Source organism: Penaeus chinensis, chromosome 24, assembly GCF_019202785.1.
Source record: "Penaeus chinensis breed Huanghai No. 1 chromosome 24, ASM1920278v2, whole genome shotgun sequence".
NCBI lineage: Eukaryota > Metazoa > Arthropoda > Malacostraca > Decapoda > Penaeidae > Penaeus > Penaeus chinensis.
Window position 1 is genome coordinate 29,868,162 of NC_061842.1, and position 24,304 is coordinate 29,892,465.

At 34.1% G+C, this 24,304-nt stretch overlaps 6 non-coding genes across 6 annotated transcripts; 2 read left to right on the forward strand and 4 right to left on the reverse strand.

Annotated features, from left to right (window-relative positions):
• Positions 1–1,220: 1,220 nt before the first annotated feature.
• On the reverse strand, positions 1,221–1,302 carry Trnal-uag. Its single transcript has one exon. It is a non-coding gene; the product is annotated as a tRNA-Leu (tRNA).
• Positions 1,303–3,915: 2,613 nt separating this feature from the next.
• On the reverse strand, positions 3,916–3,997 carry Trnal-uaa. The gene has a single exon. It is a non-coding gene; the product is annotated as a tRNA-Leu (tRNA).
• Positions 3,998–4,615: 618 nt separating this feature from the next.
• Positions 4,616–4,697, forward strand: Trnal-aag. Its single transcript has one exon. It is a non-coding gene; the product is annotated as a tRNA-Leu (tRNA).
• Positions 4,698–6,687: 1,990 nt separating this feature from the next.
• On the forward strand, positions 6,688–6,769 carry Trnal-aag. Its single transcript has one exon. It is a non-coding gene; the product is annotated as a tRNA-Leu (tRNA).
• Positions 6,770–16,611: 9,842 nt separating this feature from the next.
• Trnal-uaa lies at positions 16,612–16,693 on the reverse strand. Its single transcript has one exon. It is a non-coding gene; the product is annotated as a tRNA-Leu (tRNA).
• A 1,431-nt stretch (positions 16,694–18,124) lies between these two features.
• On the reverse strand, positions 18,125–18,204 carry Trnal-aag. Its single transcript has one exon. It is a non-coding gene; the product is annotated as a tRNA-Leu (tRNA).
• Between the last annotated feature and the right edge of the window lie 6,100 nt (positions 18,205–24,304).

Genomic DNA, 24,304 nt, shown 5'->3' on the forward strand with positions numbered 1-24,304 from the left:
TAGAGTCGGTATTATATTGTCGTCATATCATTATAATATCGACATAACAAAGATATATTTAAGGTAAATGGAATATTCATTAGATCATGGAAGACTAGATATGAACCTAAATTTCTGAATGTTTATTTTTGATTATATGTAGGTATGTATGTATATTTATATATACACACATTTATGAATAAATGTATGTATATGCATGTATATATGTATATAAGTATGTATCCATGCATTATAAAATAAGGGTAAGGGAGCTGACAGCTCTCATGAACAATACAAACGATTGCCTAATCTTATAATCACACGACTAGAAAGGCTGCTATTGCACACATTCTAATGCTTTGCTGGCTCACATCAATAAGTATTACTGAGAATCAATGTGTAATGCTATTAACCTAACCCATTTTGGCAGACATAGGAAAATTCAAATTGTTTCAGGATAATATTAGATCAAATGGCTGAAGGAATGAGCTTACAAACTGAATATATAGAAGGCTACAATTCTTTTGACGAAGTTGATAAAATAAACAGGAAATGGATTATACACATATTTATTTAATGTTTGTTGCTTAGATATTGTGTAAAGTCGCTCATTTCTCTCTGCCTCGTATACCAATCTCTTTCGCCAGAGACATCTCCAACGGGATCCCAAGATGTGTGCACAATGGAAAATTATCTGGATCTTTTGATACGATTGGCGAATATGGAACAATAACTCGTACACCCTGAGAGACAGACGTAATATTCATATCGAAAGTAATGCGTAAGAGGGTAACTACTGTAGTGGTCATAGTACAGTATTCCCTTCTGAAGTGATGTGATGAAATGCCTTGTGATTCGATCTTTAACCTCACTGTTTCACTGAGCCAGATAATGTGACATATCGGAATTATTAGCAAATCATATGAATGGAAGATCTCAACTCTCAAATATTTGTAGCTTTTGTCATTTCAAGATTATGTAATGATTGGAGATATACCGGATATAACACAAAAAACTTACAACAGTATATATCTGGATATATGTTTGTGTGTAAAACCTGAAAAATCCTTTAATAGGTCAAACCTGCACTAATTGAAGATATCAACCTAACAAGAATACTTGCATGAATATTAGTTTTATCGTATGTGTATGTTTTATATGTTCTCACTAGAAATTATGTTTCGTTTCTCGGAGTATCTATAAATAACATTCTAGGATCAAAGGTGACGTGCCACAACCCCTGGCAGCGGTGGGATTTGAACCCACGCCTCCATAGAGACTGGTGCCTAAAACCAGCGCCTTAGACCACTCGGCCACGCTACCTATTTATGTGCAAAAATTGCCACTTCATCAAATGCGGAACTACTTATATACTGTCCATCAAATGTCATCTTGTGAGAATAAATTTCAGCTTAGCTTTGCTAAAAAGATACAAAAGGAACTCAATAAAATGGAAACGATCACATGCAGGCAAAGAAAGCGCAAAGATTGGTAGGGTCAACGATGTGCTATTTTCTCAGTCCTGTATTAATACAAATATAATTTAGCCGTGGCGGCAATATACACAATATATTTGAAGGGCAAGGTTCGCTTAACAAATACGTCATAACACAGTAGTTAAAAAATGAAAAATTATGGTACGAATCAGGCATTGTGAAGGACAGGAAGTCATAATTAAAAATTATGTGTGCATTTTTGGATGTCTTTTCTGTAATTCTTTCATAGATATCCCTGTCATTGAGAATAAAGGTATGAAAAGCAGATCTGATTATTAAAAACGAAATATCACGGTACGGGTAATGTTTAACTTATAAAAAAAAAAATATATATATATATATATATTCTGAGGAATACAATTTCTACTCAGGTTGCTTATACTGATTTCTACAATTCACAGACTTTCCTTTCTTCAGCAACATATCACTAGTATGAAATGGTTATTGCATTGATTTATAACATATATAACCATTATTATCACTTTATAAATGCCAAAAAGCACACACACGAACACACACTCATGCACACACAAACACACACAGTATGTATTTATGCATATATCAAGGATGTATAAATGTATTTAGTGTTCATGTTTGTATTAATTATACACACACACACACACACACACACACACACACACACACACACATACATACATATATATAATCTCAGCAAGTGATTTTCCTTTCGGGAATCTTAATTTCAACAGGAAAAGTGAAGTTAAGCGTAGCTACGAACATCATTTTATTTCAGACGTTTCGAAGTTTATAACTTCATCCTCTGTGCCTAAAAGAACCATTAACATAAGCCAAAATAGCAAGAAATTATAACATGGAGTAAAAATTGGTTCATAATAACATAACAGGCTATAAAAGTCATTATGATCCTGGAGATCAGACAGAAAATTTAGTTGGTGGGAATTTGTCTTAATATTGGCTCTTCGTTCGCGACAAAACAGGCGGTAGGCATTTTTGGCAATGGGAGCAATTCTTTTATGAATAAAATTTATTACAGATGTATTCAAAACCTAAAAAGAAGTTTTCATATTCAATTTTCATGGTGGGAGAAACCAAATCTAAACTTAAAGCAAGGAGTTCACTTTCCTCTGTGGTTAGATTTCAGTCTGACGTGATAAAGTGACCCAAGCGTATTGTATTAGATTAGAAGTTTGTTATGGCTTGTTGACAAAATTGCAACAAATGGTATAGGGGATGAATAATTAATATATAGAAAGCTACAAGGTATATGGTGCCGATTAAAACCGTTAATAGAGCTAATATATTAATTATGGAATAGTTTATATATTTAATATATTGTTTAAAGACTGTATAAAGTCACTCCTCCCTCTCTGCTTCGTGAACTGATCTCCGCTCAAATGGAGCCTCTGACCGACGGCCACCGAACCTTCTCAACACACCATTCATAACCAAAAAACAAAAACAAAGGATGTGCGCAATAAATATAATTTCTTACAACTCAGCAAACAAGCATCAGCTTAGCAATCAAGGGAATTATATTGATTTAAGTACTGTGAGTTAAAAACTCTTAATACATCAATAAGTCTTGGTAGATATGATATCGGGTTCAGTCGTCGATTAAAATATATCGGGTTTCTCTGCCTTAAACACATTTATATCACAGATCAAAGGAAAATATAGGTAAGATATGGAATTATTATATATATATATATATATATATATATACTTTTTTTTTTTAAGTCAATCTTCACCGCGCAAAGGGAGTCTCTCACCACATTCTTCTTCTGCAGGAGGCAACTGCCTCTACCACAGGCATATCATATTCATTGTGTATGGAATGTTCATTCGATAGTAAACGGAGATATACCAGAAACTACTCGAAACTTTTAACAATTATTATATGGGCATTTTCCAACATCTCGAAGAGAATAGAAATACAGGAAAAGACCAAAAACGTAAAATGCACAGTCGTTTGTTCTTAACCCATGGAGCAAATGTGCTACCCAGATGCAATTCACAGCCTTGGCTGTATTGCATCACAGGAGGCGAAATATGCGGCAGAGAGAGATCTTAGCCAAGGCAAAATGTTTTGCATACATTAGTAGTGTGCACGAATCCTTCTTAATGCATTCATATATGAGAACACTGTAAGAACCGATTATGAATTTTTAGCTTTTTGAAGAAAATCGTTTCGTTCATTTTATCATTAGCATTTCGTATATGATATATCCAGTAATGCTTGCAAGGACACGGTTAGCTTGTTTACAGGGCCTTACGTCATAACTGCTGAAATTAGCAGCGTGCATGTGTTAATTCTGAACAACCCTTTTACAACTCAGACAAGCACCAACCGACGACATCAATCTAATATAGATTTGCAGGAATACGATTTTGATATCTTCTGAAAGTATAGACAATATTTAATACATAATGATATAATAGGATCAGAAGTTAAGTGTCCTGGCAGCGGTGGGATTCGAACCCACGCCTCAGAAGAGAATGGTGCTTAAAACCAGCGCCTTAGACCACTCGGCCACGCTGCCTCTTGATATGTGTACATTTGCCATCGAGTTTCCCTTCTACCAGGTAACAACGACATTTCCAGCGTGATCCGAAGATGTGATTGTACATCATCATCATTATACGGGGGCATACGCATGGCTGTGCTTTGCCTGCGCCCAGCCTTTAGCTCCACCTCCTTGGGTCCCTCCGAGCAAGCCTCCATGCAGCATTCCTTCCCACCCCCAGCACAACTTGGCAGATCTGATCGACTTGCTTCAGCCAAGAGTATTCTCCCTCTCGGAGATGACCCTATAAGCCAGATCATCCTTAGGAAAACAAACCACATGCCCATAGAGCTGAAGTTGGCGCTCTCTTATCAGACTGGTAATATGTCTTGAATCAATCTCACGGAGTATCCTCTGCTTGGACACATGGTCCCTCCAGGTATACCCCATGATTCTGCGAAGACACGTATTACCAAAGGAGTCAAGACGGGTTTTCAGAGCACCGTCCAGTGTCCAGGTCTCACACCCATAGAGTAAGACCGGGATCACCAGCGCTCTGAAGAGCCTGATCTAAGTCCTCCTAGTCAAATACAGGTAGCGCCAAATACCCCTATTGAGTAAGACCATAACATACTAAGTGTTATAATATCAGTAGGTAGCGTGGCCGAGCGGTCTAAGGCGCTGGTTTAAGGCACCAGTCTCTTCGGAGGCGTGGGTTCGAATCCCACCGCTGCCAGGGATTTTAGCACTTCATCGTTGCCTTGATTTTATATCAAAGATACGCCGAGAAGCTATAAAGCATTTCCAGTGAGAAAATATAAAATATATGATCTTTTCAAGATGTGAAGCTAAGATTTGTGTTAGCTTTCAAATTAGGCTCATATCGCCATTATGAACTACCAAATGATTGATAAGGTCTGATATACTTATTTAGAAAAAAATCGCAGATAAATCTCCAGTAAATAGTACTACATTAATCATGTCTAAGAATTAATCCAAAGAAATCAGTCATCTGTAATTAACGATAATCTGTTAATAATAAGATTAAATAATTTTCTACGTAATTCAGATCACGTCACTTTTCATCACATCACTCTCGGTCAGAATACTGTCTAAGGGCCAGTATGTAAGTTTCCTCTTTTCCGTTTCTTTTGATATCCATAGCCCGGAATGTGGTGTGCACAAAGGAACATCAGTTGATACTTGTGACAGATTTGGCGTTTGTGGGTCAGGAAAGTCTCTTGAAACTTGAGAAATGGGCGTGGCAGAGACACAGGAAAGAGAAAACTTCCGATGAGAAGCAATGTGATGACATATGTTGTGATTTGACCTTTGACCTGTGTGTTTCACGGCATATCCCTGAGTCACATAGGGTCAACCGACGATGGAAATGTTTAGAAGATGTGTGAATTAATTACATCATTTCTGGTTAACCTAATTCCTTTACCGAGTCTTTTAATGTCAGAACAAACTTTAAAGATTATTAGTGTTCGTTTGCAAGACAACTGTTTAACATTTTTCAGGTTTCAAGTGAGTTTCCTCATCCGCAAGTGCAAAATTTATCAATAGATCTGGAAATTCCTGTTTGCAAACAACATCCTGACATCACATTGGAGATGCCTTGGGTGGAGGCGGTTGCCTGCCGCAGAAGGGCAAGACGAGAAGGTTCGGACGTTAGCCAGAGGCGCGACGATTGTTATACGAAGTAGAGAGGGAGCTTTAAATGGCAACTATTAAATGAATGTACAATTAAACTACTCCACATTTCCTTTCCTCTCAATGAAATATATTGCAGTTTATGTTTAGATAGATAACTTATTCTACTGATGTTGTCAATGGTGTTTTGACACGTATTCATACTTTTCATTCATAGTTTCTTCTATGCGGATGGCTATAAAACTTCAATAAAAGAAAGATACACTACAGGATCTAATCCAAGATTATTTAAATTTACAGTTGAGAACATGTGAACAATGGGGAGTCACTCACTATTAGAAGGAGGAAATAATAAATCAGTAGGAGGGTTTATGAAATAATGCAAAGGAATGCATCAGGGTACTTCAGTATTTAGTAAGCAGTTAACGTAACAAATCGTTTAAACAAACAACACTGTTTCCCTGAAAGAGAAAGGAGTACAAGAGTGTATACATAACGTCTTTTATTAATATTTGCATAATTTATATATGTATGTACGTATATATGCATGCATGAATTATGTATACACACACACACACACACAAACACACACAACACACACACACACACACACACACACACACACACACACACACACACACACACACACACACACACACACACACATATATATATATGCATGTATTATGTATGTATGAACGTATATATGCATGCATCTATTGTGTATGTATGTATGCATATACTTCCTACATTTCAAAAACCTAGAAGAGAAAGGAATATATATAGTCTTACATTAATATTTACATGTTTTAAGCATGCATGTACGTATATATGCTTACATTTATTATGTATGTATGTATGCTGTGGTTCTCAGCAATCCCTGCGTCTTCTGTGCCTGTGTGATTGTCCTACATTCCTATGTTTTATTATTTTTTAGGAAGGGTTTAGCGTAGCAAAGCGAAACGAAAAATTATTCTCGCGAGTGATATTTGATGATATACCGGGCATACATATGCAGTATGCGAACAGTTAGACGATCTCATAAAGTGTTAAATGTTACGATTCCAGTTGGTAGCGTGGCCGAGCGGTCTAAGGCGCTGGTTTAAGGCACCAGTCTCTTCGGAGGCGTGGGTTCGAATCCCACCGCTGCCAAGGCTTTTAGCACTTCAGCGATGCCTTGATTTGTGATGAGGAGATAAATAAATAGATAATATATATTAAGGTAATATTTATGTTAGGCATTTATATTAGCCTCTTGTCCTAATGTTAGCCAGAATGTAATCGCCGCTAATGGTCTTAGCTGTTGTTGAGGCAAATAAATACATATCACATCAATCAGTCATGTCCAATATTGGGTCATAAGAGATCAGTTCTCTGATATTAGAATATAATCCATTCAACCATTTGTAAGTAACTTCGATGCTTCGCTCAACCTTAACTGACTCAGGGATACGCGGTAAGACAGTGAGGTTAAAGGTCTAAACACATTTCACTTCGTCACATTACTTCGGATCGGGATACTGTACGATGACTACTTCAACAGCATTCCTCTTTCTCGTTTCATTTGATATGGATATCACGACTGTCTCTCAGGTATCAAGAGAGTTTCCCGTTCCAGAAACGCCTAGTGTATCAAAAGTTCACAAAAATGTTCCTTTGTGCACACCACATCCTGAGATCCCGTTGGAGATGCCTGTGGTGGAGGCAGTTGCCTGCCGCAGAAGGGCAATGCGGAAAACGAGAAGGGTCGATGTGCGTCGGCCAGATGCTCCCTATGCGCGGAGAAAACTGATATACGGTGTAGAGAGGGAGTGACTTAAAAAAAAAAAAAAAAATTTAATGACGATTTTAGAAATAAACATGGATTTAAGCAAATCAGCATTTTCTTCCTTTCCATGAAGTTTATGGTAGTTTAGTTAGAGAAAGATAAATCATTATGTTGGTGTTAACATCAGTATCTTATACAATATTTCAAGAAATTGAAGATAAGCTGAAGGATGATCTCGCTCAAAGTTAAATATATGATGCATGATGGGCGGAATGCACCGTTGTGAAAAGGGGTTACTCCTGGAGTGCGAGAGTGTATGAAAATCGAGGAGAAAATTATGAGAGAAATAGTAAGATTTCATGAAGGAATGTCAAAAATGCACCAGCGTACCACATCATCTAGCAAGAAGTTTCGCAAGACCGTTATGGAGTTATATTATAAATCTGTCGTTATAGCTCCGAAATATCGATACAAGTTTAAACAATATATATATATATATATATATATATATATATATATATATATAATATATATAAATATATATATATATATATATATATATATATATATATATATATATATATATATAAATATATATATATATATATATATATATATATATATATATATATATATATTTATCTATGAATATATGCATATATGTATTAAGTAGCATCTATTATATCCATTAAGTATGTATATATGTATATATATATATATATATATATATAGAAATATATATATATATATATATATATATATATATATATATATATATATATATATATGTATATATATTAACTTGGTATGTATCTATACATGCATGTATATATAAAATATGCATGTGTACATGAATATATGTATTAATTATGTATGTATACATGCATATATCATGAAGTACGTATTAGTAAGCCTGTAAGTATTAAGTATGTATGTATTAAGTATTATGTACTAAGTATTATGTATTAAGTATTATGTATCATGTATTAAGTATTATGTATTAAGTATGTATGTGTTAGATATGTATATATTTATATATGCATGTATTCATATATGTTTGAAATATGTATGTATTAGGTATGTATGAAATATGTATGTATTAGGTATGTATGAAATATGTATGTATTAGGTATGTATGCAATAAGCGTATATGTATTAGGTATGTATGTATGCAATAAGCGTATATATATTAGGTATGTATGTATGCAATAAGCGTATATGTATCAGGTATGCACATATCAAGTATGCACGTATCAAGTATGTATTAAGTGTGTGTATTAGAGATGAATGTATTTGTTAATGTATGTTTTAGTTTTTTTTATGTTTATGTATGTTTATGAATGTATGAATCAATTATGTATGATTTTAGTATGCATGTATATATTTGTGTATGAAATTATTATGTATGTTTTAGTATGCATGTATGCATTTAGTATCTATGTATTTAGTATGTATATGATTTAGTATTATGTATGTATCTTGTATTATGTATATATGCATCATGTATGTATGTATTAAGTATGTATGTATGTAATAGGTATGCATGTATTAAGTATGCATGTATAAAGTATTTATGTATTAAGTATGTATGTCTTAGGTACGTATGTATTAAGTACGTATGTATTAAGTACATATGTATTAAGTACATATGTATTAAGTACATATGTATTAAGTACATATGTATTAAGTACATATGTATTAAGTACATATGTATTAAGTACATATGTATTAAGTACATATGTATTAAGTACATATGTATTAAGTACGTATGTATTAAGTACGTAAGTATTAAGTACGTGTGTATCAAGTAAGTATGTATTGAGTATATATGTATTAAGTATGTATGCATCAAGTATGTATGAATTAAGCATGTTTGTATTAAGCGTGTATATATTAAATATGTATGTATGAAGTATGTAAGTATGTTCATATGTATAAAGTACTTATGTATGCAGTAAGTATGTATGAAGTATGTATATACATATAAAATACCTATGTATGCAGTATGTATGTGTGCAGTATGTATGTATGTATGCAGTATGTATGTGTGCAGTATGTATGTATGTATGCAGTCTGTATGTGTGCAGCATGTATGTATGCAGTATGTATGTATGCAGTATGTATGTATGCAGTATGTATGTATACAGTATGTATGTATGCAGTAGGTATGTATGCAGTATGTATGTATGCAGTATGTATGTATGCAGTATGTATGTATGCAATATGTATGTATGCAGTACGTTTGTATGCAGTATGTTTGTATACAGTATGTATGTATGCTGTATGTATGTATGCTGTATGTATGTCTGCAGTATGTATGTATATGTGCATGAAGTATGCATGCATGTATGAAATATGTAACTAAGTATGCAGTATGTATGAATGTATATATGTATGCAGTATGTATGAATGTATACATGTATGCAGTATGTATGAATGTATATATGTATGCAGTATGTATATATATAAGTATGAGGTATGTAAGTATGCATGTATGTACGAAGAGTTTATGTGTGTATGTATGAAGTGTGTGTATATATATATATATATATATATATATATATATATATGTAGACATGCATATATGTATTAGGTATGCTTACATGTAAATATATTAAGTATGTATACATGTAAATATGTATTAAGTATGTATACATGCATATATGTATTAAGTATGTATACATGCATATATGTATAAAGTATGTATATATGCACATATGTATTAAGTATGTATACATGCATATATATCAAGTATATATACATGCATATATATAAAGTATGTATACATGCATATATATCAAGTATATATACATGCATATATATCAAGTATGTATATATGCATATATATCAAGTATGTATACATGCATATATATCAAGTATGTATACATGCATATATATCAAGTATGTATACAAAAATTCCTACAATTGGTAGAGGGGATGAACCCATTAACTGACTATATAGCTAGCTATAAGTCTTCAATGATATTGTGTCGATTACAACCGTTGATAAAACAAATAAACTAACATAAAATGGTTTATAAACACCTTTATTTTATATATATCTTTAAAAAAAAAATGTATAAAGTCACTCCTCCCTCTCTGCATCGTATACTAATCTTCTCCGCGCAAAGGGATTCTCTGATCGACGCCCACGAAGGTTCTCGTCTTCCGCATTGCCCTTCTGCGACAGGCAACCGCCTCCACCACAGGCATCTCCAACGGGATCTCAGGATGTGGTGTGCACAAAGGAACAACGTCAGGAACTTTTGATACTATTGGCGTTTGTGGGGCAGGAAAGTCTCTTGAAGCCTGAGATATGGGTGTGATATCCGTGTCAAAAGAAACGGGAAAGCGGGAAGCTGCTGCGGTGGTCATCGTACAGTGCTCTGATACGAAATAATGTGAGGTTTTGCGGTGTGATTTGACTTTTAACCTGACTCTTACCCCGCGAATCCTCGAGTCAGGTAAGGTTAAGCGATGACGGATTTATTTACAAATTATGTGAATTAATTACATCATTACTGTTTAACCTAATTCCTTTAGCTGTTCTTTCTAAGGTCGGAACAAATCTTAATGGTTAACAGAGGTCGCTTACAAGTAGACTTTATTTTCTATTTCCGTCTGAAACGAGTTTAATTTATTACAATTTGTTGCAGACTTAGCTGAGATTAATAACTGCATTTGAAAGAGAAATGGAAATCGGCATTCTGCGTGTTCTTACATGGATTTATATGATGTTTTTTCCCCAAAAAACAATATCATATTCTTGTATGCAAATATACATTTATAGAATAAAGATGTACATAAATAGTTTAACGTTTCTTTTTTCGCACTGTTGTAAGTGAAGTATCTATATTCTATAACCAAAAACTAAAACCTCAGTTGAAAGTGGTAAATGTTAAATTTATCACCAGGTAGCGTGGCCGAGCGGTCTAAGTCGCCTAATATGGGCACCAGTCTCTTGGAAGGCGTTAGTTTGAATCCTATGCCATAACCTGCCAGGGCTTATGGCACTTCACTTCTTATCCTAGAATGTCATTATAGATACTCCGAGAAGCAAGTTATTTCCAGTGAGAATATATTATACTTCCGGAAAATATAAAACTTCATTCAAGTATTTATATTAGGTCGATATCGTCAGTTCGCGCTTAGTTAAGCTATGAAAGGGTTGTACAAAAGGATTCACACATACAAGATGCAAATATCTGTATTTATGACGTCAGACCCTTTAAATATGATGAAGAGCTAATACTGCCTTTGCAAGCATTACTTACGATATATACGTTGAATCTTCGAATAGCTTAGTATTCATGGTCGGCTTTTGCATTGTGCTAAAATATGAATGCATTAATACGGATTCGCATATACTTCAAATGTATGCATAACATCTAGGTCGAAGTTCTGAAGGTTATGATTACGAAGAACACAATTTGCCTTCGCTAAAATCTCTATTTCTTGTATTTTTCTCTTCCTGTGCTGCTGTTAGACTGGAGCCAGTACTGTGAAATATATTTCTGTAATACATCTGCTCCACTGACAGGGATAAAACGACTGATCATTTACTTTCCTCATATTTTTCCTTGTATTTATTTTCTCGTTGAGATTTTTCAGAAGTATGGAAATGTGATGATGAATATTGTTTTAATTTTTGAGTTATTTCCGTTTTATCTCCATTCATTATTAACTGCATATTCCAGACACCTCACAGGCGAGATCATTTATTCATATAATTTGTAATTCTGATTTTAATCATTTTACCTTACTTGACTGAAGGATACGCGGTGAAACAGCGAGGTTAAAACTCAAATCACATGGCATAGCATCAGTTTCCGGGCTAGTACAGTGGTAATGTGTCAGCCTCTCATCCTAGGGGTCGGCGGTTCGCGTCTCACCCAGTTGCAATTGTCGCCTGAGTAAATGATCTCACCTCTGCTGTGGCTGGGCACCACGCCGAGTGAGGATTAAGCTCAGCCGAGTCAGCACTAGCTGACACACGTTAACTACTCGGCATTAGTTGATACAGGCCGTGCGAGGCTCAGATTCGCCTTCGGTCAGAGAGTCCCTTTGCGCGATGAAGAGTGACTTTTGATGACGATTTCTAATACAAATATGCATTTAAGCAATTCCATATTTCCTTTTCTCTCCGTGAGGTATATGGTAGTTTAGGTGGAGAAGGAAAATTAATTTTATTGGTGTTATCAACGATGTGCTTACACAATTGGGAAAGCAAGCCTTGTCCTATGCGCATGGTGTGCTTCCAATCAACAATAAATATCAATAATACTTCAGTAAATGAAAGACATACTACAGGAAGAAATTATCCAGGATGAATTAAATTTACAATTGAACGCATGTGGGAATGAGGATGTATACCTTTAGTTTACTTATAAATAGGTGTATTATGTATGTATGTATGCACGTATGTAAGCATACATGGATGCATGCATGCAGTATGTATATATGAATGTATTATGTAAGTATGTATACATGTATGTATTAGATATACATTTATGTATATATTGCATATACATGTACATATATCTGTTTTATATATGAATATATGTATATGTTAGATATATATATATATATATATATATATATATATATATATATATATATATATATATATATATATATATATATATATATATATATATATATATATATATATATATATATATATATATATATATATATTTGTGTGTATGTGTGTGTACGTGCGTGTCTGTGTATGTATGTATGGGTGCTTTATATATATGCATGTGTGTATATATTGCATATGCATGTATACATACATGTATATATTGCATATGCATGCATACATATATATATTATGATATATGCATGCATACATATATGTATTATAATATATGCATGCATACATATATGTATTATAATATATGCATGTATACATACATGTATATAATGCATATGCATGCATACATATATGTATTATATGCATGCATACATAAGTGTATATATTGCATATGCATGCATACATATATGTATTTTCATATATGCATGTATACATACATGTATATGTTGCATATGCATGTATTCATATATGTATTATAATATATGCATGTATACATACATGTATATATTGCATATGCATGTATACATACATGTATATATTGCATATGCATGTTTATATATATGTATATATTGCATATGCATGTATACATATATGTATATATTGTATATGCATGTTTCCTTACATGTATATATTGCATATGCATGTATACATACATGTATATATTTATATGCATGTATACATACATGTATATATTTATATGCATACATACATACATGTATATATTGCATGTGCATGTATACATACATGTATATATTGCATATGCATGTATACATACATGTATATATTGCATATGCATGTATACATACATGTATATATTTATATGCATGTATACATACATGTATATATTGCATATGCATGTATACATACATGTATATATTTATATGCATGTATACATACATGTATATATTTATATGCATGCATACATACATGTATATATTGCATATGCATGTATACATACATGTATATATTGCATATGCATGTATACATACATGTATATATTGCATATGCATGTACACATACATGTATATATTGCATATGCATGTACACATACATGTATATATTGCATATGCATGTACACATACATGTATATATTGCATATGCATGTACACATACATGTATATATTGCATATGCATGTACACATACATGTATATATTGCATATGCATGTACACATACATGTATATATTGCATATGCATGTACACATACATGTATATATTGCATATGCATGTACACATACATGTATATATTGCATATGCATGTACACATACATGTATATATTGCATATGCATGTACACATACATGTATATATTGCATATGCATGTACACATACATGTATATATTGCATATGCATGTACACATACATGTATATATTGCATATGCATGTACACATACATGTATATATTGCATATGCATGTACACATACATGTATATATTGCATATGCATGTACACATACATGTATATATTGCATATGCATGTATACATACATGTATATATTGCATATGCATGTATACATACATGTATATATTGCATATGCATGTATACATACATGTATATATTGCATATGCATGTATACATACATGTATATATTGCATATGCATGTATACATACATGTATATATTGCATATGCATGTATACATACATGTATATATTGCATATGCATGTATACATACATGTATATATTGCATATGCATGTATACATACATGTATATATTGCATATGCATGTATACATACATGTATATATTGCATATGCATGTATACATACATGTATATATTGCATATGCATGTATACATATAAGTATTATATGTACGCCGGGGAATGTGAACAAAAAATGGGGAAAATGCTGTGCCTATTTTCTATATTTTTTGTGAAATGTCTGCCCATAGATGGCTCTGCTAATGCTTAGCCACAAAGGAGTCAACTATTAGACCTTATGACCGTACCTGATTTGAATTGGCGGGAAAAACGTGTTTCTTTACTAGTGCTATGAATATCGATGGTATTATTTTTATTACAAACATTATAATTATTATACTGTTTTTTTTTTTTTATAGTAGTAAAAGCAAAATAAGATAACGTAAAATATTTCGTAAATCAAAGAAAAGGGTGAACGGGCGAGACGGGCAGTACTCGTAACTGGCTCATTGGTGCCTTAGTACAAGTATAGCCATCTATATTTAAAAACAATCAAACAAGTACTAACAGTGGCCATAGCACGCGTCTACCCGTCGTACCCGTCGGCAAGGGGTTAAGTATGTGCTCTTAAGTGTAGGTATGAATGCCTATATCCATGCATTTATACAGCAAGAGCGAGCTGACAGCCCTCATGAACAATAGAAAGAATACCCTAAACTTATAATCGCGCACAGGCACAGAAAGCACAAGAAAGACTGGGTTGGGAACCACAGTAAAGACTCTTTATCTATTCTATATTGCACAGTTAACGCATAACACGCCTTGTAATTAATAGCTGAAAGTGATCAATACAAAACCAGAATAGTAAAGCCGCTATTAAACACATTTTAATACTGTAATGGTGCTGTAGTGTTTTTTTTTTTTTTTTTGTTATATATCGTATCGTATCGTATAGCATTTTGATCTGAAATAATGTAATGAAATTCGATCTTGAACCTCAAAGCGACGTAACAAATTATATGAGAACATTATCTTAGCTCTTATATAGGTGAAGTGTCTAGAATATGAAATGATGGTAAATGGAGATATACCGGAAATAACTCGAGGCTTACAGCAATATCCATCTGCACATTTCTCTACATCGAAAAAATCTCAACAAGAAAAGAAATACAAGGAAAGATATGAAGAAAGTCAAATGATCCGTCGTTTGTTCCCTGTCGATGAAGCAGATGTACTGCAGAGATATAAGTCACAGTATTGGCGCCAGTCTACCCGCAGCACAAGAGGCGAACGAACTCTTAAACCTCTAGAACTTCGAACTAGATATTATACAAGCATCTCGGTAATATTTAGGTGTTTGGAAAATGTATTCGATAATGGATATATACAGAAATAACCGAAACTTACAATATTCATCTGGATATTTCCTTACATCTGGAAAATCTCGAAAAGCAAAGAAATACAAGAAAATATATGAGGAAAGTTAAAAGCACAGTCGGTTGTTCCTTGTCGGGGGAGCAGATGTATTAAGATAAACATTTCACAGCATTGGCGCCAGTCTAACAGCAGCACAGGAGGCAACAGATAGAGATCTTAGCCAAGGAAATGAGTTATTCGTAATCTTCAGAACTTAGACCCAGGTCATATGAACACTCTGTAAGAGCCTATCATCAATTCTTAGCTTTTTATCATCAACATATCGTAAATATCTTAAGCAGTGTTTGCAACGGTAGTATTAGCTTCTCATGATGTTTACAGGGCCTAACGTCATGAATGCAGACATTTACATCGTGTATATGTGAATCCTTTTGAATTAAAATTCACAGTCCAAATAAGCCCGAGCTGGCAATGTCAACCTAATAAAGATACTAGCGTGAATATTAGTTTTATATCTTCCGGGAGTATAAATAATATTTCATAAGTTTTCACTGGAAATGCATTTTCGCTTCTCGGAGTATCTATAATGACACAATTGAATTAGAAGAGGAAATGTCCTGGTAGCGGTGGGATTCGAACCCACGCCTCTGAAGAGATTGGTGCTTAAAACCAGCGCCTTAGACCGCTCGGCCACGCTACCTCTTGAGGGTTGAAAGATTTACCATTGAGTTTCCCTTCTGCCGTTAGCAACGGCTAACATATTTAAGAAGTCTTTCATTTATTTGTGGCGCTACCGAAAATAATATGACAGCTGTGGTGTTTTGTTTTGATTAAGGAAAGAGTAATAAACAGTACTATGAGCAAGTAAAGTGGTAACGTGTCGGCCTCTCTTCCGAGTGGGTAAGAACGAAGCTCAGTCGAGTTAGCAACAGTTGGCACACACTAATCGAATCGGGACAGGCCGGGCTCCCTTCATATGTACACCCCGGGCGAGGCTCAGCTTCGCAAATCTGATTTATCCTCAAGTCGTACGATATTGAGTTAGAGAAGAAAGATAAAGCGCCTAATCATTTATTATAAGACACTCTGTCATTAAACAGGCGACAACCCTCAAGGAGTGAATCAGAAAATCGCTATTCTTTCTTTAGAAACGAAATAATAAGAAAATGAATTTATTTCATATATATCTATTTGCTAATTTTTATCTTTACCATATTCTAAAAGCAAAAGTAATTCTATAGGTGATATTTCATGCAGGTTGACACTCCCTTAATAACTAAATGCAAAACACGTACTTTGAACCTACGGCTGAAGGAAAATGCTGAAATGCTGAAAATTTGGAATTCAGTAACCGTCAGTCTGAGCATCTGTATGCATGTTCATGTGTGTATATAAATGTGTGTGTATATGTGTATATATATATATATATATATATATATATATATATATATATATATGTATACATATGTATATATACATATGTGTATATATGTATATATGTATATATATATGTATATATGTATATATATGTATATATGTATATATATGTATATATGTATATATATGTATATATATATATGTATATATATGTATATATATATATATATATATATATATATATATATATATATATATATATATATATATATGCATGTGTATGCGTGCGTGTGTGTGTATATATAATCTTATGCAATATATTATTATTTTATGAATAATATCCGTTATTACGATATAATCCGTTTTACTAGTCTGCTCTTTGATATACATCATATACTATCATATTTTTGTCTCTATTGTTAAAATCATCTCTAACTCATCTCATCTCATCGTTCTTCTTCGGTCTCAATTTTTAAGGTAGTTACGTAATGATACCACTTATCCTATATATGATACATGCTAAGACCGCATACCATGTTTATCTTCGGAGAGAGAGAGAGAGAGAGAGAGAGAGAGAGAGAGAGAGAGAGAGAGAGAGAGAGAGAGAGAGAGAGAGAGTGAGAGAAATTGATTTGAATATAAATTCGTACAGTCGTTGTTTTATATCTTCCCGTTGGAAATGCTTTTTTGATTCTTGGAATATCTATAGTAACCCATATAACTCATCAAACCATAGGTGAAATGCTAAAAATCCTGGCAGCGGTGGGATTCGAACCCACGCCTCCAGAGACTGGTGCCTTAAACCAGCGCCTTAGACCGCTCGGCCACGTTACCTGTTTATGTAATAATAATAATAACACGAATTTACTTCTAACATAACATCATTTTGATACGTCCATGAAATCTTTGCAAATAAAGTGTATATATGTGAGTGTGTGTGTGTATGTACACACACACACACAAATAGGCATATATTTATCAATCCGTCTTTTTATATATATACCTAAATCTAACACACACACATATATTTAAGTGTGTGTGTGTGTGTGTGTGTGTGTGTGTGTGTGTGTGTGTGTGTGTGTGTGCTACATTTAGATATATAGATTGATAGATACATACCTCATTGTGTGCATTTATATCTGATAGGGAGATATATAGATATATAGATAGACTTTAATAGCTATATTTCTAAAGGGCGTGATTATCGTCTTCCTTATTTCCAAACAGTATATATAATAAATTCATTTGCATCTCTTTACGCAATTATCACAGCTAAAATATTTGTTTGTTATTTTTGTTAAGTTATATATTTGCATAGTTATTCCAATTTGGACATGTTTTTCTTAGATCACGTAATAGGTCAGCATTGAAATCGCATCTACATTCTTTAGAAAATTACCAAAAGTTTCATGGACTAATAAAAAATACATATTTCATTTTCCCTGCGGCAGCATAAATCGAGATTTCAACTTCAATATGCTTTAAGTACAGTGACGCAGATATATACCATACATCCACACAAAAGTATGAATTTATCTATGTGTATGTGTGTATATCTAAATGACAAACAGCTATAATATATCGTTCTGTCGAAACGTTACATTTTCAACATTCATATTGTGGCTGTTTTTCCTTTCTTATGTATGTGTTTTACCAAGAGATGTTATTCGCTGGCCTTATTCATCCACTATTTATTAATGTACCATTCTTAGATATTTCAAAGAATATACAGCGTTGCCCTAATGATACAGTAAATAGAATAAAACTAACATAAAATGTTACAGTGAGGAAGTGTCGATGATACAGCTGCGAATTAATTTAAATTTAAATCCATATCTAAAGTTGAATAAAAAATAAACGTGATTATACATTAATTATATTACGATATATGCCATTTACAACCATGTAAACATCACTCGTTCCTTTCCACCTAGAACACTCGCGCAAGGGATGCAAGACCGACGCCCACCGAACCTCTTTATCTTCCGCATTTCTCTTCTGCGGCAGAAAATTGCGTCCGTCAGAGGCTTCTCAGAGGTGGTCCCGGTATGTGGCGTGCAAAGAAGCAGATATTTTGGCTTGCTCGACGCATCTGGTAGTGGAATAGGAAAAGGAGATTGGCTCTGAACGCTAAGTCAACGAGTGCTATGGAGGTAGCTGGTGTGATCATCATTGTAAAAATGGAAAAATGGGACGAAATGCGGGGGCAGCTTGTGCTGACCCCGCCTAGCGGGGCGTGAACCGCCGACCCTTTGGGTGAGAGGCCGACACGTTACCACTAAACTAGCCCGAAGCCTGATGAAAGGAAGCTTGTTCTTGTATTCCTGTTGTAATGGTACAGACCTGATATTATTTCCGAATATACGATCACCTGATATGGTTATTATTGTAATCAAATATATGATATATCTACAACATAGCGAAATGAGTCATATAAACATCAATATAAACCGAAATGGCGAGTATTGAGTGGTGATGGGTTTCAGAAAATACTGCTCTTTTAATCTTAGGTATATATCTAACATATTTAAGAATAGAGAAAGTATATTTTTTCAAAAAGTACATTCCACTATATTTATGTTATTTATGTATTGAAAGCTTGAATTAAGGATATGGTTATCGTACGTAGAAAAGTCAAAAAGGTATTGAGCGATGATTTACATTCATGAAGTAGATGTGCTATGATATCATGCTTATCGTGTATTTGTTTCTCTGGTGTCCGAAGAAAATATATGAGTTTATGCGTAAACGTGGTATAGCTATGAATGCTTGAATGCGTAATAGTATGTGTTAATATATATAATCATTACTTTTTCATGGAAATACTGTACTAGTATATGCTCTTATGCATCTCACGGTAATCCAAGGTACAGATATATAAGATTATATTTAAAGTTTACTTTTACAGTCGTATTAGTTCCTTTTCTTTTTGAAGCTGTAACATATCATCTTTGCATGATATGATACATCATGCAAAACTATCATAAATGTTAACATTATGAAAATAACATATTTCACTGCAACTCTTTCCCTTGGGTGGAAAATAAATTGGAATTTCTTCATCCGCTACATTTATTTCTTATTATATTTCATTCATCTAACAGTTTCAATTCAAACACCATTTCCTTTCCACTGCAAATCCTAACCTCCTCCTCGACTGACGTCCAGCGAACCTCCTCGTCTTCCGCATTGCCCTTATATGACCGCCCATTTCTTCCACTTCAGGCATCTCGAAAGTGATTCCGGAAAAGGGCAGCATGATTTGACTGACTTGAGGCCATTGGCGAGACGAGAGAATTTCTTAGAATCTGAGACATATTTGGCGTGGTCTCCAGCAAGGTTTACCGACGACGCTGTTTTGGTAACTGTTTTCAAATCGGATACACTCTAACGCAATGGGTATGATCTTATCTGTATCCTGAATATGCTACTCTGATTAACTGTTGGAAGTTTGGCTCTGTTTTGGTTACCGTTTTCAAATAAGATACAATGTGACGGATTGAGTGTTTGATCTGTATCCCGAATATGTTACACTGTTTCAGTGAGTAAAATAAGGTCAAGCCACGTTTGTGAAGGTTTCTTGAGGTATAAGGCAGATATTCTGATTTAGATCATTTGATTGATGGATAAAAAAGGTGATCTATTTTAGTGATCTCCGGAGATTCAGGATTATATTTTGATTTTTTTGGGCAGTTCTTTTCACGTTCATATTTAGGTAAATTTACAGGTCGATTATTTTTTTTTTATATATTCTGATACATATTGGATCTTAACTTTTGAAGTTTGGCTCGCACTAACCCCTTTACTTATTGATATGTAGCTGGTTAAAAATCCATACTCTAAGCGAATCATTGTTTTAAACAAATTTAATTATTTGACTAAACAGTATCGATAAATCACACAAAAATATCTGGTTATGGATAATTCCAGATAACGATGTTTCATGTTGGCTTTGCGAAATTAGTTACAATGTCAGTTCGAAGTTTTGTGAGGGAAACCACGCCAAAGGAGCCCAGTGATGGTATGTGTGATGTTTGTTTGATTCGCTTGTCTGCTTGAAATATATTTTTAGAATATAGAACTCTAAGATCTAACTGTGTTGGAAGAGATATCACCGAGCAACATGTATAACACACACACACACACACACACACACACACACACACACACACACACACACATATATATATATATATATATATATATATATATATATATATATATCATATAATGTAATATATCACGTCCATTTCTCTCTCACAAAATCTGTACTTGAAAATTAAAAAAACAAAGATAGATTCCAGATCTTCTGGACGATACAAAATGTCATAACTAATAATGACTTAGGTTTTGAAAAGTGTATACAGGTTGAAGTTGAAAGGGGCGTAAGGCGTATCGTGCTAAAAATAATAATTAATGTTAATTGATACTTTCTAGATGCTCCAAACGTAGTAGGTACTATAGTTAGCAGATGTTAGTTATGCAGCTGTATCTATTATATTACTACATGCAGTCTAAAGTTGAATAAAACAGATATATTGTTTTACATATTAATTATATTATGACATAAAGCCATTAGAGCCATGCATACATCACCCCTCCCATTCCACCTCGAACACTAACCTCCTCCTCGCGCAGGGAATGTCAGACCAACGCCCACCGAAGCTCTTCGTCTTCCGCATTGCCCTTATGCGGCAGGAAATTACTTCCGCCACAGGCTTCTCGGCGGTCCTGTTATGTGGTCTTCAAATACGTACATCCTCTTGCTTTCTCGATGCATCTGGTAATGGAATAGAAACAGGAGAAATGACCATGAACTCCAAGTCAAATTCAACGGATGCTGTGGAAGCTGCTGGTTTGACAATCATGGTCAGAACAGAAGGAATGTGACAAAATGGAGCTTCTTCTCAGGTTTAAATTCAAATATCGTACTGTGTTCCCGCGAGGTCAGATGAGGGTAAATGTGGTAACTTACATGTTATTAGGAATTACTTCATTTTTAATTATATCCTTAAATTGCGTTCTTGTGTAATGATCCTTTTGTCCTATTTATGGTTCGCCCTGTCATTTTTCCCTTCTCTTCCCTGCGTTCTCCTTTCTGTTCATATTTCTGTTCTACAAATCTTTATCACTTATGTTCATAGTTTTAACTTTTCCTTAATGCTAGCCTAGCTTAGTCTTAGAGCTTTTCTTTTGTTTGTTTGTCTCTATCTGTATTCCCTTTCTAGATACTACTGCCTTACTCTTCCTTCTACCTGTTTTATTTTCCTTTGTTTTGCAATACTCTTGTGCTTTGTTCTATGGGACCTATACTTGAGATCTACTCTCACTATACTAGCCTTTCTCTTGCCTATACTTTATCCCTATCAAGCCCCATCCCTGATCTCTCCCTACCCTTCCTTTATCCAATCCCTTATTTCCACGTCCCTACTACCCTAATGGAACCCTTAACCCTATATCTTGACCTTATCCCTGGCCTATAAGAATTTGTGTGATCCTGGAGGAGCCACAGCAGACGGATCGCCCAACACTTGCATACTCGCATGTATAGTCCAAAATAAGATTGCCGGGACGAAGATAGCTTTGACTACTTATTGATGTGGGGCATTCTAAAACCGCGGAGCTTCATGATACTGAACTGCCTCTTAGTCGTTTTTTCTGCTCTTTTAGTTGATAATTATAAAGTTTCGTAGTACATTTTTACTACTCTTACTCAGGGCAGTTTTGATGTATTTTAGCATCTTTTTAAAGCATGATTATTAGTTTTGTCTATTTTCTGTGTTTATCTGTTAGCGTTTTAAGGTATTTTTTGATACGCATTTTATGCCATAAATGTTTGTATCAACACTTTCTTTAGCTATTATTATTTTTTTAGGTTATTTTACAAAATCTATGTATTTTTCATTGTAATAATCCATTACCAGTTCCTATGTAAAGATTGCATTTTAAGCAATTCTTAAACATAAAGTTGATGTTCGCATTGTCTACCTTCCCGCCTGTATAAAGGGTCCATCTTGTCTAAATAGAGTGTCTTAAGTTGATCGTGTGTTTGTGTGCTACTTTCCATAGATCTTACTGTGATTTGCCAACGGAATGGAAACCGAAAGGTTTTATCCGAGCAGTGATATACATAAGTACCTATACTGCTAACTCAGGCAACCCATTATTTTCTTGAGGGCTTGTAAAGGATATTTATTTCACTTTTTTGTTTGTTTTATGGAGTAACAGGGTTCGCCTACCTGGCCCTTATGCCTTTTATCCCGCTTCAATGGGCATTGCCACTTTGACGGTGTGACTAGAGGGCTCCAACGGACACCTTACAAAGGCCACTGGGAAACGAGATTATTTCTTGGAATCTGACATACTGGCGTGTTTTCCGAGGCAGTGTTTCGAGGACGCTGTTGTCGTTACCGTTCTCAAATTATATACGGTGTGAAAGACTTGTATCCCGAATATCCTGTTTCAATGAGGTCAGATAAGCTCAAGCGATGTTTGTTATATATATAGATATATAGATAGTGTTTCGAGTTTATTGTATTTAACAATCTGAATTATAGAAAAATCTGATTTATTACGTAGTGACAGGCTTATGTAATATATTAGGTACGTGGTAGACATTTTAGTTATGATATTCTAAGTCATGGTTATTGTGGGAGTTAAAGCCATACTTGTTTAAATGCATTGTCTGTTCATGTATTGTGATGTTGAGAATATCAGCTTTAGTCGAACTGTCAGCAGAATGTGGAAAGTGTAATTATGATATGGCGTAATAACACGAAATTAGTCAAATGTAATTGTGAGTGATACTTGTAGAAAGCTTACAGCCAAGCACGAGGGGTATACGAAATATGTCTTGGTATGGTGTACTGTAGTGTCTAGGTAACAGTTGCAACTGAGAGCTCATTTACTTAGGATGATAGGATATGCAAGGAAA